Source organism: Callorhinus ursinus, unplaced genomic scaffold (genome assembly GCF_003265705.2).
Source record: "Callorhinus ursinus isolate GAN/ISIS: 27379988/994484 unplaced genomic scaffold, GSC_fseal_2.0 scaffold17, whole genome shotgun sequence".
NCBI classification, from domain to species: domain Eukaryota; kingdom Metazoa; phylum Chordata; class Mammalia; order Carnivora; family Otariidae; genus Callorhinus; species Callorhinus ursinus.
Genome location: NW_027397079.1, coordinates 35,571,300 through 35,589,603, shown reverse-complemented (window position 1 = coordinate 35,589,603; position 18,304 = coordinate 35,571,300). Strand labels below are relative to the sequence as shown.

At 43.7% G+C, this 18,304-nt stretch overlaps 1 protein-coding gene across 8 annotated transcripts in view; it reads right to left on the bottom strand.

Moving 5' to 3' along the window:
• Positions 1-18,304, bottom strand: part of TACC1 (transforming acidic coiled-coil containing protein 1) — a 115,530-nt gene that overhangs the window by 59,009 nt on the left and 38,217 nt on the right. The gene's annotated exons all lie outside the window — the stretch shown is intronic.

The following is an 18,304-nucleotide window of genomic DNA, read 5'->3' as shown; positions in this document are numbered from 1 at the left end:
CCAGACCTTGACTGCCCAAACTTCCTTCATCACCCAGCTCAAGAGTCTACCCTGGAAAAACAGGCTGATTTCTCCCCCATCTACCAACTCCATACCCCAAACGTTAACAGAAACCTTTACTGTGGCCCTCAGATGGTTTGAAAGGCAGAACTATTAATAGTTATACCAGACAGCAGGTATAAACCAGGATGTCCCCAAGATATAAGGTCACCCTACCCTTAGCACATGATATATAATGTATTTACTTACATATCTGTCCCACTTCTATACCATAAGCTTCTAAATGGTAGGGACCACATCATATTTGTGATTTATTTTTGTTTCTCTAGACATTAGGACAGGGCTACACACTTAGTAGGTGTTCAGTAAATGAAAAGAAAAGGAATATTCTAGTTTAGTAATAGATCATATGAGTTTGGCTAGGATGACATAAATTCCTAAAGCCTGACTCCTCCTGGGGGAATCAAGTTTGGGAACCAGCACAGTGTGGAACCTGGAGTAAGTAATGGCCCCAGTAAGATAAAACCTGACCTATACAGCAATTTCTTGAAACTGGAGAAGCAAGTGCCCAGGTTTCTGAACATCACTCCTCGGCAAGCTCCTGGACTTAATGTGAACAACAATAAAGGAAGTAATTACTCAACAGCTTGAATTTATTTTATTGCCTAGAAGTTCAAGTAACGAGGCTGATATATCAATTTTCCTGTAATTCTGGGAAAGAATGGGCAACGTTTGAAAACAGATATCCTAACCAAGGTAAACCATTTTGCTATGTCCTCAGCATCACAGAGCAGAATGTCTGCAAACACATGACCACGTAGCCAAATGAAATGTATTTGTTTTGGAAATGACCGAAAGCACAGAAAGGGCCCCATCTGTTCTCTTCCCTCCTCTGCTTCTTGCCCTTCACAGCAGCTTTGGATCAATACGCCATGAAAATTTGAAATGTAACTCCCTTGAAACACCCCATAATTGTGGTGTGGCCAAGCCAGGCACACCCTTGCCTGTAATGGGTGCTCCAGAGGGATCTGCAAGATGGGTCTCTTCAGTTAAAAAAATAACGAAATAAAATAAAATGAAAGGGTAAGCAAACTCAAACAGGCAAACAACTAACCACTGCATAGCAAAGCTATTCTAGAAAAGCCTGTAGGGATGGGGCAGGAGTTGGGGGCAGATGTAGTTGGGGCCTAATTGGTATGGATCCCATATACCTGGTAAAAAGTTGATTTTAACTCAAGTTGAACTTGATCCTGTAATGGGGGGAGCAAACACCAGAACCTCCCTAGGTAACGTAAGGGAGTGACGAGGCCGTAGCAGTAGGTGTGCCATCTGGAGAAGCCTGCTGTGGCTAAGAGGCAGCCCTGCCCAGTTCCTGGTGCCCAGCATTGCCATCTAACAACCTTCCAAGAGAAACTCAAATTGTGGATTTTATAAGACATCTTCCAATCTTTAATGTTCTTACTAATTTAATTTGTGGAGGCCAACATGGTGCTGGGCCAAAACAAAGCCATCAGTGTGCCCAGGGGCCCAGGGTATCTGGATGGGCAGAGGGGAGTCATCAAGCTTTGAGCAAGTAAGTAACATTTCCATTTAGAAAGATCATTCTGGTAGCAACCTGGGAGATTGGAGGGAAGGAGTCAAGATTGGGAGACCCAGAGAACCGCATTTCCCTGCCCCAAACTACCTAGAGACAGCCTCTGCCCCAGAGGGTAAAGAAGAAGAACTGGAATTTGTGTCTTTAGCTTTCACTCCACTTGTTTGGAAAGCATCAGCGCTGTAAGCAATCCAAGCGCAATGGGAACACTTTTACAGGGGGACACGACAGGAAAACCAACTGCTGAGGAAACCGAGTTTCCGACAGCCAGTAAGATGAGAAAGCTTCTGCTCTGAGATGGTGGGAGTGGAGGAGGCAAGGCGGGGGTGGGGGGCAGGACGGCACGAGGGGATAGGGGCTGAAGCAGCCACAGAGAAAACCGAAAGGTCAGGCGGGCAGGCAGACAAGCCCGTCAATGTATCCATATTCTCACAATTTAGGAATCTGGTGAGCAAGAGATACATGGAATTCAACTAAGATTACATGCCAGATGGATGATGTCACCGAAGTGTCTGGGCAGCTCTGAAGCGTGTAGGAAAAGCACTGGTCCGGAGTACAGCAACTCGGTTGACGTGCCTCAGTGGAACCTCCGCAGAACGTCTCCCAGTCCCCCAACCCTGCTTTTTTGAGAGCCATCTGTTCATGGGATGAGGTTTCCAAGATACAATGGGGCATTCCCCGCGTTGGTTACTCCATCACCCTGATCCCTGAATGTTCTCTCCTCACTCACCAAGCTAAACGGCCTCGGGAGGTCCCTAAGACATAATGATTTAACAGTACCTTATTATCAATAAAGTTTCATCCAATCCATATAATCATTCTCTCCAGTAGTGGGGCAGGTCTTATTCTCAGCTTGCAGGTGAGGTAGCTGAAGCAGAAAGGACAACCACCTGTCTGAAGTCATACAGCTAATTGACGCCGAGACTGAATCGAGAATGCTTGTCTGTGGGTACCTTTGGCGCTATATCAGACTGGAAGAAAACAGAATGTCCTCGAAGCCACTGGGTAGCTTGCCATTCTGTCAGCTAGACACTCCTCAGTAGACTGCTGCTGCAGTCCCCACTTCCTGCTTACCTGGCATGAAAGCCACAGCTAAGAATACCTAGCTCCCCCCGCCCCCCCCCCCCCCCCCCCGCCCGCCAGAAGGCCTGCTTTCCTGGCCAACCTCAGTCTAACCAGGCAACAACGTGCCGATGTCTGCACAAGACAACATGGCCAATAAGGGCATCTGACCTATTCAAATATGTTAACATTACAGTCCGAACCTTGTGAGATCAGATGTTATTCTTACCTATAGGCTACAATCGCCTGTAGAATTACAGTCTTCCCTCCACTACCCAAACACACCCATATCAGAATTTGTACAATGCATTTGCACTGAAAATTGTATCATAAAGAGAACCTCCTTTCTAATTTTTTAAGAGAAGAGCCAGATTTATGTCCATGGTTAATACTCTTTCAGAGTATTAACTCTTTCCAGAAAGATTAAAAGGGATCTAGACCGCATCCTTTAAAGACTTGGCCAAGCTCCCCACCGAGGGCCTGCTCAGAGACCCTTGTCCAGGCTTTGCTCTGGTGAACAATTCTTGTCAGGCCGACCCTCTGATTTATTTTGTTCTATATCACAAAAGTAAAGTTTGACTTACCCAGAAGGTATGCCATTCAGCCTGGATTAAGATCAGACTTACAGCAGAACTGCCACATAGCGGAGTTATACTGTGTCGGCTATCAGTGGGAGGTGGGAAAAAAAATAAATCTATTTTATGATACTTACACTGGACTAGTGTCATTTAAGAGCCAGTTCTGTGAAGTTCTCTCCCATCCCCATCAGATACCATGACTGTATGTTTATTGACTTTATGAGAGAGTTCACTTTAACTCTACCCTGGGATGTAGGAGTATTAGAGAAATAGTTGTTGAGTAGGAAGGACAGAAACAGAAATAGGTCAGTCTGTTCATGCTAAGTGAGGAAAATATTATCTCTAATTCTTCCCACCAACGACCACAAATCCAAAGTTGGAAACAAGCCAAAAATAAACACAAAAGATCCAATTAAAGCAGTGAACTATCTTTAAATTTAAAAATATCTTCCATTCCAGGAGACATAAGTGGTTTTTCCAGCTAAACAACGTTACTACAATTACAGAGCCTGTTAAGCAGGTAGACGACCTTGTAAAATTATTGTTATTGATTTAGCACATTTTGTGTTCTATTTTTTATTTTAAGATTTTGTTTATTTGAGAGAGAGAGAGCGAGAGAGAACGCACAAGCAGGCAGAGGGGCGGTAGGGAGAAGCAGGCTCCCCACTGAGCAGGGAGACCGATGCGGGGCTCCATCCCTGGACCCTGGGACCATGACCTGAGCTGAAGGCAGACGCTTAACGAGTGAGCCACCCAGGCGCCCTTGTATTTTTCTGTTGAACTTATTTCAGCAGATTAGCATTAAGAAAAGTGGGCCCTCTGAATCAGGCAGCATTACATGTTAAGCCTCAGACAAGAAAACCATCTGAAACCCTTTCTCAGTTGTTTATGAATTTAAGTTTCTAATAATGACTATTCTAATAATGACTATTACTCCAAATTTGAGAGATCGACATTTACCATGTTTAGACAGTGGGTAGAACCTAAGGCTTGAGTTAAAGAGGATGAAAGAATTTAGGAAATTGAAATAGAATAATACTCCTTCTCCTGCAACCATTTTATTCCCTCTCCTCTATTCTACCTCCGGAATAAATTTCCAAATAGTACACCTGGAACACTAGAGCAACACTGATCACATGACCCAGGTTTTCTGAGATCATCCTGAGAGCAAATATTCTACCCATTCTATTTATAAATACATGACCCCATTTTCAATTTATGAAATATTGTCACTAAGAACTTGGAAGATAACAGATTGGGATGACAATTGGAAAGGACAGCAGAGATGGGGGGAGTGGTTAGGAGGGAGGGTTAGGGGGCGGGCAATGTCCACCCAGAGAAAGAATAAAACCACAAAAAGATTTCCAAAATAACTGGGACACCCACTCTACTTAAATCCTCACTTGGGGGGGATTTCATGACAGTAATTCTTTGTGACTGCTAATCTTCCTGTGTTTGGGTTCTGAAACCACATGTGTGTAAAAATTGAAGGAAAATATGTCCTTTTACTGCTCTGTTATAGTACAAAGTGGGGAAAAGGGAAACCTGTCCTTTTTAAGTATGTTAAAATTGTTTTAAAACTACAAATGTTAACACATTGCTCATTTTCATCACTAATAAATATCAGCTAACCAACTAGCTGAATAAGCGAAAAGACATTACAACATTTCAAGTTGGTAAAACTAAGTATTTAAAGATGGCAATACTACCCAATTAATTAATAAATCTAATGTAATTTCAATCAAAATTCCTAGGATTTTTTCCTTGGGATTTGTCAATATTTTCCAAAAATTTAGAAAAATAAACAAGTGAGTATATTTTAGATTCTTTAAAAAAAAGAGCGTCGAGAAGGGGATTAGGTCTACAAGATATTAAGACACATTGATGCCAAAATAGGCATATCCTTTTTCTGTGAAACAGAATGGAAAGCCAAGAAAAAGACACTTACAAAACATAGGAATGTATTATATGATAAAGAAGATGCTATAATATAGTGGGGAGGGGAAGGTTATTTAATAAGTGGTTGGGGAATAAGTGGTTGGCAACGGAGAAGAAGATTAAGTTAAACCCCTACCCCAGAGCATATACCAAGATAAATTCCAGATGGATTAGAATGCTAAATAATAAGAATCAAGACATGGGGAGAAAACAATCCAGAAGCAGCAGAATCTGTCAAAGCTCTGTCAGAAGGATGACTGTCCAATCTTTCCAGTAATTAATGAAATCACACACAAAATAAAGATTGCAGATTTGGCTACATAAGAAGAGTAAAGCTAATAAATGTTTGCCTTCATATTAAAAGGCAAACGACAGGCTGGGGAAAATAATAGCAACCAAAAGCTAATATTGTTATTATCTAAGGAACTCATGAAAATCGTCAAGATCATCAAAACCTCAGCAGAAATGAGCAATTATAACTGCTTACTATGTGTCAGACACTATGCTAAGCGCTCTTTACGTGAATTATCTCCTCTAATCCCCACCCTTTAGCCCCACAGTATTGGAGGGTATTATTATGAGAAAGGTATTAGTATGGCCTTTTTTAAAAAAAAACAGGTCAAACTGACTACATTTTCAACTTGTACAGTAGGGGCTAGCAAGAGGGGTTTCAGAAGATTGTGACCTCTCTGAAATTATACGCAAAATTATGTGTTGTATATTTGCACCCATCTCTCCCCAACTTGTCCCCATATACCATCAAGTTCCACCCCAGAAACAATGCTTTAGGCTGATTAAAGATTAATTTCTGAATCTGAAAGTGGAACCAACAGGTTCTCTTCCTCCAACAGTTACAGGGAAGTTCTAACCAGAAGGGCCCTTACACGGAGAACCCAAACCTGCCAGAGATCAACACAAGAAGTGGCAAGCTTGGATGACATGCAGCACGGTGGGGCCATGGGTACTAGTGGGCAGCCTGTGGTCTAATCTAAGCGACACCCTCATTCCAAGGAGGCATTTGCCTGGGGAGCCAAGGTGCCGTCAGAAAGATTTTCCCAGGGACTTCCTACTGATACACATGAGCAAGGACATACAAAATTGGGCCAGGATATCAAAGGTGCACTTTATGTGGAAGAGGCAAAAAAAATCAGTTCTAATGTCTCTTTGGGATGCTCTCCTTTTGGGGTACTTCCCTTTTAGAGTGGTTTCCTCCAAGAAACCATGTTGATGAGGTACCCCGGACTCCAGGAGTCCTCCCTTATCCGCCATGTCCCTTTTTGTAATTTCAGTTCCCTGCGATCAGCCAGGGTCTGGATGCGGATGATTCTCCTCACACACTGTCAGAAGGTCAAGAGCAGCCTAAAGCTGGGTCCCAATGTGGACCTCGTTCACCTTGCTTCTTCTCATCAAGTAGGCATTTTACCATCTCACATCATCACAAGAAAAAGGATGAGTGCAGTACAATAAGACATTTTGAAAGAAAGACCACATTCAATAACTTTCATTACAGTATGGTGTTATAATAGTTCTATTTTATGGTTAATTATTGTTGTTAATCTCTTACTGTACCTAATAGATAAATTAAACCAAATCATAGGTATGTATAGGAAAAAACATAGTGTATACAGGATTTGGTACTATCCGTGGTTTAGGCATCCACTGGGGGTTTATCTCTGGTGGGTAAAGGAGAACTATTATACTAGGTGGGAACCTCTTCCCATCTGGGAAAAAGTGGAAACAGTGGTGGGGCTCAGTGGCAGATGGAGGCATGGCACACGTTGCCGAGGCCTGGTTCTGTGCAGCAGGAAGCTTAAGAATCTAGGGAGCTCTCTAAGAAAACTACAAAAGGACCTTGTGAATACAATGCTAGGGCCCTTCTGGAGACCCTGGAGGGGGCCTATCCAAGTGAGGGGTCCTAAAATTTAAGCTGCATTTGCTTCATGGTAAATTCAACTGTGCCCAGAGGGCAAAAGAGATCCTTGTGGCTCTGGAGTGTCCAGCAAACCCTCAACTTGGTGAGTGAAAATATGGATATACTGAAGGAAGGGGTCACATTGCCCTCCTCTATCTTCCAAAAGGCAATGAAAAATTTTAACTGTTGGAATCTTGATAAAAATGTCAAAAGTTGGGGTGCCTGGGTGGCTCAGTCATTAAGCGTCTGCCTTCAGCTCAGGTCATGATCCCATGATCCCTGGGATCGAGCACTGCATCAGGCTCCCTGCTCCATGGGAAGCCTGCTTCTCCCTCTTCCACTCCCCCTGCTAGCATTCCCTCTCTCGCTATCTCTCTGTCAAATAAATAAAATCTTAAAAAAAAAAGTCAAAAGTTATCTCCTATACAAAGTGTGAAGCATAACTCATGGTTCTATTGCTTCTGTACAAGTGTAAACACACACACACATACATTTTAATTATGATTTAAAAAAAACTGTAACACGTCTCTAGCATCGTGTGCCTTCTGCACCCTTATTCTTTGGACTTCCACAACCACCACAGCAGAGTCTAACTTCCTCCCATGGCCATTATTTCCTTATCTCTTCTTTTTTTTTTTTTTTAAAGATTTTATTTATTTATTTGACAGAGAGAGAGAGCACGCACAAGTAGGCAGAACAGCAGGCAGAGGGAGAGGAAGAAGCAGGCTCTCCGCTGAGCAGGGAGTCCGATGCGGGGCTCGATCCCAGGACCCTGGGATCATGACCTGAGCCGAAGGCAGGCGCTTAACTGCCTGAGCCACCCAGGCGCCCCCCTTATCTCTTCTGGTAAAAGAGCCCCCTGAGCTTCCACTGGGCACATGGCCACCCAGTAGAGGCCACATTTCCCTGCCCTTTCTGCAGGCAGGCATGGTCTTGTGACTTAGTTCTGGCCTGGGGGAGGTGAGCCAGGTAGCAGGTACGACTTTGGGGTGATGTTTTGTTTTTGTTTTTGTTTTTAAAGATTTTATTTTTATTTATTTGACAGAGACACAGCGAGAGAGGTGGGAGAGGGAGAGGGAGAAGTCGGCTTCCCGCTTAGCAGGGAGCCCTATGCAGGGCTGGATCCCAGGACCCTGGGATCATGACCTGAGCTGAAGGCAGATGCTTAACGACTGAGCCACCCAGGCGCCCCTAGGGGGTGATGTTTTTTAAAAAGAAAACTGCTGTGCTTGCCCCGTGTTGTGGGCTGGTGCTGGGCCAGCTTCTACAGTGTGGACGAAGACCACACTTGGGAGAGAGCAGAACAGATGGACGGAGTCACACCTGGCTGACCTTGGGAGCAGAGCGGCCTGCTGCCCTAGACCAACACACCCGAGGACTGTTACATAAGAGAGAACTAAAAGTCCACCTTTATGCTGCTGCACCGCCGAGTGCCTTGGTGATAAGCAGCCTCACCTCTTCCTTCACAATACAACTTCTTTTGGGGTGTTTTAGAATCTTCAATTCCCCTAGATGGCAATATGGGAAGAGCCTGCCTTAAATGTCATTCCACATCGTTGTGAGAAAGATGGTATTTTGGTTCTTTCAAAAATGCATCTCATATCACAGTGGCGTCTTTTTCTTAAAGCCAGAAAATTGCCCAGCCGTGAGACTCAAGCCTTCCACGTGGGTGAGGTGGTCTATCCTGAAAGCAGGACTGAGCCCACCCTTCCCCCAACTGCAATGACCTGAGTTGTAATACCGCCTTTCTGGAGATTAGGCAGTAGTGTCTTTAAAGATGACAGGTGTGGATGACAAAGCTGAAGGGAAAAGGGAGTCAATACTCAGTCTTCCAGGCAGAATGGATTTGGATATTGTATGAAGGATGTAATCTTCTTTTTTTTTTTAAGATTTATTTATTTATTTATTTGAAAGAGAGAGAATGAGAGAGAGAGAGAGCATATGAGAGGGGGGAGGGTCAGAGGGAGAAGCAGACTCCCTGCTGAGCAGGGAGCCCGATGCGGGACTCGATCCTGGGACTCCAGGATCATGACCTGAGCCGAAGGCAGTCGCTTAACCAACTGAGCCACCCAGGCGCCCAAGGATGTAATCCTCTTTGGGAGAATATTCTCTTCGTGAATTCTTCTCGAATATTTCTTGAAAATAATATGATAAATCCAGAAATGCTATATAATAAATAGGAGTATTTTGCCAATTCAAAGGCTAAAATCATAATTGACCCACATTCTCTAAAGAAATTAATCACTATTGTTCTTTGCCTTTAACGCCAACTGGTGTTATTTCCGGTACTCACCCATAAGACATTTTTTTAGAAACTGTTTTCATACGGACTCATAGTCAGTTATTTTGTTGTATTATCTTATAGAAGTGCCATAAGTAAGGTTATCCTTACTGTTCTTTTTTTTTTTTTAAAGATTTTATTTATTTATTTCACAGAGAGAGAGGGAACACAAGCAGGAGGAACGGGAGAGGGAGAAGCAGCGGGGAGCCCGATGCGGGGCTCGATGCGGGGCTCGATGCGGGGCTCGATGCGGGGCTCGATGCGGGGCTCGATCCCAGGACGCTGGGATCATGTCCTGAGCTGAAGGCAGACGCTTAACGCCTGAGCCACCCAGGCGCCCCTATCCTTACTGTTCTTCTCAGTACCTCAGCATATAAGATGTGGTAATACTGTATGGATTTTCTACTTCCTTTTGCCAAGGCATAAACAACTACTGAGTAGAATGTGTTTGCTTCAAATCATTTCCTGAACAAATGATAAGTCAGTGACTCCAAACCTAAGCATCCACCCGAGATCTCACAGAACCACAGGAATTTTTAGATGGAAAGGACCAAAGATCACTGGCCTGAATATCCTTGTTTTCAGATGATCACATGAGTCCCTGAGACATTAGGGATTGCCCAAGGTGCAGTCAGGCACCAAAGTTTGTATGTCTAGGACTTACACCTTTCTGGCAGGAAGTATAAATTCTAGGCTTTCTCCCCAACCCTAACGGATATACACACCTGGTATGTATAATAGAGATAAAACTCCACCCCTCTCCAACATTTGCCGCATTTTATTTTTTTTTATTTTTTATTTTTTTAAGTAGGCTCCATGCCCAACATGGAGCCCATCACCTCATCCTAAAAAGCAACTTGAACTGTTTTATAAAGCAAAGAATTTCTTTATAAAAAAAACAACAACATTGTGCTTTGTCTTAAAAGTATTTTAAATACCTTTAAGGGAAAATAATACACATGTTCATTCTTCCATTCAATCGTTCCACAGATTTTACAAATTACAAACCAAATCCAGTTCTTGTCCACATGGAGCTTGCACATTAGTGAGTTTAGGAAGCAAAGAAACAAATATGTAACTTACAAACTGTGGAGTATGCTTTATCAGAAAAGCGCAGGGGCAATGGCAAAGGCCAAGGGAGGCGGTGGTTAGTGGAGATAAATAAGGAAGGGGACAGGCTGAGGCCGGAGGGATGGATGTGGGAAGTGTCGGGGTAACAGTGCCCCGGCAGAGAGAACAGGAGCCTCTGCTTCAGAGCAAGTGTAGCTAAAGCGAAGCAAGTCAGGGGCAGAACTGTCCAGGTAATGTTGGTGGAGTAGAAAAGGCTGAGGTTGTCCGGGGGCCCTGCTGGATCATGATTTTTGAAAAGGTGAGTTTTTGATGACACAGAAAAGAACAAAGACGAAGGGAAAACTCACCCATAGTTGTGCTTTTGATAAACAGCCACCGTTAAAATGTTGGTGAACAATATACCCTGTTTTTATCTTTGTCAAAGCACTTTTTACATCTGGCATCAAATTATTTCTATTTTTTCTAATTATTATCTGTCCTTCCCGACTAGAAGTGGTTCCATGAACACAAAGCACCTTGCCTACCTTGCTCTGTCTGCTGATAGTATTTGATGACTGAATGAATAGACAAAAACTTCCAAATACTCCTCTTAAAAATATACAAGCATGGAATTATGAGCATGGATAGATAGGCAGACAAACAGATACTTTTGACACAAACAGGATTTAAAAATCATACCACCCTCTGCTAGAGGTGAGGACTTAATCCCTACTTCTCCTGTTTTCAGCAGGAGCTCCGCTCCCCAGGGCAGGAAGTGGGGACCAGGATATGAAACCAGTGCCCTTCCTGACCCCGTGGAGGCCAAGGGTTCTGCTCTCTTGCTTAGTTGCAGTAATAAGCCTTTCGGTGTCTACCAACATTTACATCATTTGTTCTCCATGGAAGGACATTTAGGGGATTCACTGTTCCTCATTATAAGTGAAACTGTGATGAATAACCCCACGCATGCATCTTCTCACACACAATGATTTCTTAAGGGTCTAGAAATGGGATTGTAGTGTCAAAACAAACACATTTTAATATTTGGATACATATAGCAAAACTGCCCTCCAGAAAGGCTGTACTAATTTACCTTTTTAAATGACGGTGTACGAGATAGCTTCTCCCTCAACCTTAATCAACACTGAGTTCAGTGCATCTAAAACTATGGCAAGTAGGTGGAAATGACACACCATTGTTGGTTTTATTTGAACACATTTGAGTGCTAAAGGAAGTCTGAACATCCTTTTATGTATTTATTGAACCACTGGCTGACTCCCTTCCTTTCCTTCCTTCTTTGGGAAATGGAGTGTTTAAGTCCTTTGCCTTAAAGTGAACCTAGAATTAGAAACTCGGGGGCGGGGGGCAGCCTCTGTGTGCCCTCCAGCCACACTGCAGACCCTCACTCTCCACACAGGAAATGTGTCTCTAGCCTCCAAACAAGAGACAAAAAAGCTTTTTGATCAACAGCAAATTCCATATTTCCTCCACAGAATGGTATTTGTGGACTGAATTTCACTTACTGTTTCCTTTCATTCAAAATATTCTGAATTACCTCAATAGGACCCGGGAGCCCACTGCATCACAACGGTACCGTGTCATACCTGTAGGAGGTATTCCCTGTTCTTGTTGGCCTAGCCTCGTTAACCCGTTCTCGGAGCAAAAGTCACGTTTTCTTTGAGGAGCCACCCCCTCCTCACTCTCAGGGCTTGTGGTTTGGGTATCTGGCTCCCGATGCGGGGGTGGGAGAGTGAGTCAGGCCTGACTAAACACTACATTCCACACCCACCTCCCTGACTACCCGCCCCCCCCCATACACACTTGGTTCTGCAAAGGCCACATGACCCAGACCCATCCAACTTACATCTCCTCACAACCTCTCTAAACTTTGTCACCACGATCTCTCCTATTTCCTGTATCAAACCCGGGCCCTCTGACAGGATTCCGAAGAAAATCCAGCATCCTGAGGGAGGGAGACATGCTAAAAGCTGCCCACAGGAGCTCCCTGTAGGAGAAGTGGCCTTTACCATGGTATCTGCAGTGTATTCAGCAGGCATCCCAGGGCGGTAGCAGCAGACAGTATGTGCACAAATGTGACTCTGCACTGGGATTAGCCGACACGATGGGCATTTTCATTAGTCACTGGCCTCTTGGTTCAACAACCCCTTTATTTAAGAAGCTCTGTAAGCCTCAAGTAATGACAGCTGGTAGACACATTTCCCAGGCTGGTGGGCGCCAGGAATGGATATGTGGAGTTTGTGCGGTAACATTCTTCAGCCTCATTCCAGGGCTCCTGATACACCTGTTGGGTAAAAAGTGGCCTCAGATGTTCCCAGAATTCACTCTCCCTCGCCAGCACCACCGAGGGCCACATTTAAGGAAACTCCCTAACACTCGGATATTGTTAAAGTGTCCTCATGCTGGAATCTGTCTTCTCCCTGTGGTTGTTGATTTTTTCCCCCCTCAAATAAGATATTCAGAATTGTTTTATCTTTAGTACCTACACTTTAATTAAATCCTGCTCATTCAAAAACATCTACTGAGTGCCTCTCAGCACCAGCAAGGCAGGCCAAAGGGAGTGCTTATTTTCTCTGAGATCGACATACAAAACAGGCACGTTACAAGACAGCATAATGCAAGGAAAGGATTTGTTTCACACATCCAGAGCCTCAGCCTGATGAAAGTGGAGGAAAGCTCAAGCATGACCAAAAAAGGAAACAACATGATTCAGCTTCCATAGAGGGTTTTCAAATGCGTGAAGGGGAAAAGTGCGGGGGAGAGGAAGAAAAGAGGGAGGGAGGGAGGGAGGGAAACCCGAGCGTGGTGATGTTACTGATTGCAAAAGAGGAATGTGAGCCCAAGTCCGTGCTCCTCTCAAGATTATTCTGCTCCTGGGGAGCTATTTTCATGCTGATAAATAATGTAGCATCAAAAAAACTCTCTGCTTTGTACAGAACACGAGAAATCTGGGATTTGGCTGCCAGCTAGAGTATTCATACATACTCTATTCAAGACACACAGACAGCCCTGAATACAGCTCTTCAGCTCAGCAGGGGGAACCACAGTCATCTGACTTCTCTATGTCTGCGACTGTCGCAGCTCTGGGAGGAAGGAGGTGTGGGAAAATCAGGGCTGGCTGCGCAGGCCCATGTTCGTGTACACACACACACACCTCACACACATACGTGTGTGCACACACAGTCACACACAGAGACTCACATACACCCCCCACACCCTTACACACAGTCATGCACACCATGTGCCACAGAATCACACACACATACTCCCACTCATTGTCACACACATACCATATCCCCCCCACACCTCACACACATATGGTGCACACACAGAGACACACACATGGACACACATACACATATCCCTACACACAGTCATACACACACACGTTCGTGCACATACACGGGCATACACACCCCTCAAACACCTCAGTCCCAACACAAGCCCCAACCCCACTGACCATTCACTCATAGAGGGGTATGGAATCAATCAAACAAGACAGGCAATCATCAGGGGTATAAAAACAACTTCCACTTGAAAGACAAAGACCATAAAATTGGGAAAGGACTGCCAAATGAGAAACACAAGGAGAAATTAAAACGTGTAGGCCTAGGGGACACCTGGATGGCTCAGGCGTTAAGTGTCTGCCTTCTGCTCGGGTGATGATCCCAGGGTTCTGGGATCGAGCCCCATATCAGGCTCCCTGCTCGGTGGGAAGCCTGCTTCTCCCTCTCCCACTCCCCCTGCTTGTGTTCCTGCTCTCGCTAACTCTCTCTCTGTCAAATAAATAAATAAAATCTTAAAAACAACAAGAAAAAAAACGTGTAGGCCTAGGGAAACAAAGCCTGAGAGAAAGAGATGAAAGCGCCAGTCAAGTTTGGATTTGGTTTTGTTTGGGTTTTGGTCTCTGAAGAACATGTCTCAAAAGCTGGGCTAACCCACTCTTGTTAGAAGAACTGGTATCCTGCCGGGTGGAGGAAGCACCGGGGTCTTCTCTCTCTCTGCGAATAAAATCCTCTACTGTACAGATTTGCCAGCAAGGAGCTACAGCAGCCACCAGGGGGCGCCAGAAGACGTTCTGTCACACATTCAGTCAACAAGTATTTTTCAAAGAGAATTTCTTCAAGGTTTGTATTTCCATGAAAACACAAAGTCATCATGAGTCCCCTCCGCGTCCAACACAGGGTGTCTATCCTGCAATTCAACCCTTGCACACCAATGAACAACACATGAAGAAGGGGGAAGACTTCCAATTTCTCAGAAGCCACAGAAAGTAGGCTCGGAACCATGTGATTTGGGGTGAAGAAAACACACCCATGAGAGGTAGGATCCCAGCCAGCAGAAGGAAAGAGAAGTATCGAAAAATTCAATTTCGATCTCCCTGGTTCCCTGTTTTCCTTTCTCTGACATGTACTGTAAGTTGGTATCAGATGACTCTCGTTCTATCCCACCCAGCAAAGGAGTTGCCTGAAGAAATGGTCCACCTCAGACCAACCTCCACCAAGAACTAAGCGGATGGCGGATGGCGCCCCCTAGTGGGAGGACTGGAGAACAGCGCCTTCTACCCGCCCGGAAGCAGGTGAAAGAGGCCAGCTCCACACCCTCCCTACCTCTCTCTCTCTCTTCGTTCCCGCTATTGTCAGCTACTTTTTGGAAATTTGGACCCATCTATTAGTTCTAATCTTACTCTCAAGGGGACCTTCCAACAACCACTTCAGGTACCAACTGTAAAGGTGGCCCAAGTTCTTCAGAACTTGACTTGTGTTCCCAAATGTCATCACGATGGGCCACTGGACTTGTACTAGGAATCGTGGCTTCACACACGTGGAACCAGTGGATGCACAGGTTTTCGAAAGCAAAGGAAGGGATGGGGGAAGGGAGAGGACTCAGAGAAATGCTTAAAAGGCGATGTCTGGCAGGTAAAACGTCAGTCATCTTCCCACCATTACTTCATGTCCAAGCCTTTCTAGTTTTTTTCCCCTTAAACCCCTGTTAAAAACAATTTTGATGTAGCCATAGAAACATAACATTTTGCAGTTGTTAGGAAAGCAAGACTCACAGACAAAAATAATTCTGCAAAGAAACCCAGGAAAAGCATTCTATCTGCTCTATGTAAATGCAATAGACTATATAGGTATTTATCTACAGAATGGGCTGGACAATGTTTCTCAAATATTTACTTTGCCGAAACCATGTTATCACTAGAGAACAAGCCATAAAAACTTATTTTCTAGCAGATAAACAGAAGCGTCTGCTGGTTAATGAGTTGCCTATGTGGCACATCGACTCTGGAAATGACTGGTACTTTTGTTTCTTCTGCTTCAGCCAGATACATTAGACCTGCATCCCAGCTCTACCATTCACTAGCTCTTAACTTTGTCCAGGCCTCAGTTTATTTATCTGTAAAATTGAGATAATAATATCTACTTCACAGGGTCTGGGAAAGGATTTTTTAGAAACATTTATTTATTCTAAAGAGAGAGTACACGAAAGCAGGGGGAAGGGCAGAGGGAGAGAGAGAATCTTAAGCAGACTCCCCCTGAGCGTGGAGCCCAACATGGGGCTCAATCCCACAACCCTGAAATCATGACCTGAGCTGAAACCAAGAGTCAGACACTCAACTGACTGAGCCACCCAAGTGCCCCAGGTCTAGGAAAAGGTTAAACAAGATAATGCATTGGCTTCAGGATCCCTGACACTCCTAACTTGTATGTGTGTGTGTGTGTGTGTGTGTGTGTATAGTGTGTGTGTGTGTATTTTCACTTGGAAACAGTCTACATTTGTCATAGACTTACATTATGTTTTATCATATTATCAAGGGATCTGTGATCCAAAGGAGTTTTAAGAGCTGGTGCTCTACAGCACAGCATCTTTATAAGATTCCTAGGGGCTCTCATCCTTACCAGTGACATACCACGCTGTCAGGCTTTTATGGGGACATGTGGTAGGAGACAAATATATGGGTTATATTAGAAACAGAACTAGCCTGCTTTCAGAAAATAGATATGACTCCAAAGTTTCTATGTAATACCCCTAAATTTAAGCAAGTCAAATATAATTTCTTTTGCCTGCAATTGTTATTAATAGCATTTGCAGCAGGCATACCATAAGATTAGTCAAGGCAAAACTGTACTATGTACAGGCAAAAAAAAGTTATATCCACAGTATCCTTAACAGTGAGAATTCTGAAAATGAAGAAATGTCAGCACGAGGAACTCTCTTACTCTCCAGAGTTACCAAGTCTCTACAGGTAGAAAAGCTGGCAGATAAAGGACGAGCAGAGAATAGTGGTTAATCATTTGCCATTCCCTATATAAATCCGCAAGGACTTTACATCATATTATCATGAAAGATAAAGTCTAGACTGTCCAAGGAAAGTGTAAGCATGACAGAGCTTGTAGATGACCTGACAGTATTTGAAGGCACCACTGTTCCCATACAGGAAGCTAAACTGTTTAAAATGCAACCTTCAAATGAACCGCAGATTGACCTATGTCAGTGTAAAATCTATGAAAAAAGCTTAATTATGAGTATTCTTTTTTCCCAAGCTCCTCCATTCCCCCTCCAATCCCGAAGTCACCTCTACTCATCTGATTCTCTGGCAAATGTCTTGCCCCCCAAATTATAAATGAATACTCAGATTTTAAACATTTAAAAATGCTTCTCTCTGCTCATGTAAATTCCTACATAAATAATACATAATATTCACTGGGCCTGAACACAAGAAGGCAGTCAGTTGATATTTGTCAAATGGATAAGAATGAAAAGAGAAAAACCAAGTGTTAAACAGAAGGAAAGAGAGGTTATAATACTCAATTTTTAAAATGCTATTACAACCTGTAGGAAGAGAGGGATTATTTAATGCAGGTATTCCTCGATTTACAATGGGGTTATGTCCTGATAAACCCATTATAAGTTGAAAATATCAGAAGTCAGAAATGCACTTAATACACCTAACCTATTGGACATCAGGCCTAGCTAACCTTAAACACGCTCCAAACACTTATATTCGCCTACAGTTGGGCAAAATCACCTAACACAACGCCTACTTCATAATAAAGTGTTGAACGTTTCCTGTGACTGACTGAACACTGTACTGACAGAAACAGAATGCTTGTCAGTGTGTGGGTGTCCACTCTCGAGATCACGCGGCTGACCAAGGCCTGTGGTGCCCTGCCACTACCCAGAAACCCCCGAGAGGAGCGTCCTGCCTATGGCTAGCCTGGGAAAGGACCAAAACTCAAAACTCCAAGTCTGGTTTCTACTGGATGCGTGTGGCTTTCACACCATCCTCAAGTTGAAAAACTGTAAGTCAAACCATAGTAAATCAGGGACTGTCTGTACTTAAGACTGGTACTGGAGTAACTGGCTAGCTTTTTTTGGAAAAAAAAAAAAAAAGAGCCTTACCTTATACTACTGTTTCTAGAAATTTCAGATAGAGTAAATGGCTTATTATAAAGAAAAGGAAGTCATAAAACAACTAGAAGAAAAAAGTTATCCCATCCTGGGATAGGGAAGAACTTAACTAAGCATAAAAGCAGAGGAAGAAACCCTAGAGGAAAGCATGACAGGTTTATTTATATTAAAAAGTAACAGGACTACTAAATATAATGTGGTATTCTGGATGGGACTCTGTAACAGAAAAAGGCTATAAGGCCAGATTGCACGCATGCATTCATTCATTTATTTTAAAGATTTTATTTATTTGTAAGAGAGCAAGCGCACAAGCAGGGGGAACAGCAGTCTTCCTGGTGAGCAAGGGACTCGATCCCAGGATTCTGGGATCATGACCTAAGAGGAAGGCAGACACTCAACCAAATAAGCCACCCAAGCATCCCCCAGGTTGCTTTTAATAAGTAGATGCCTATTTT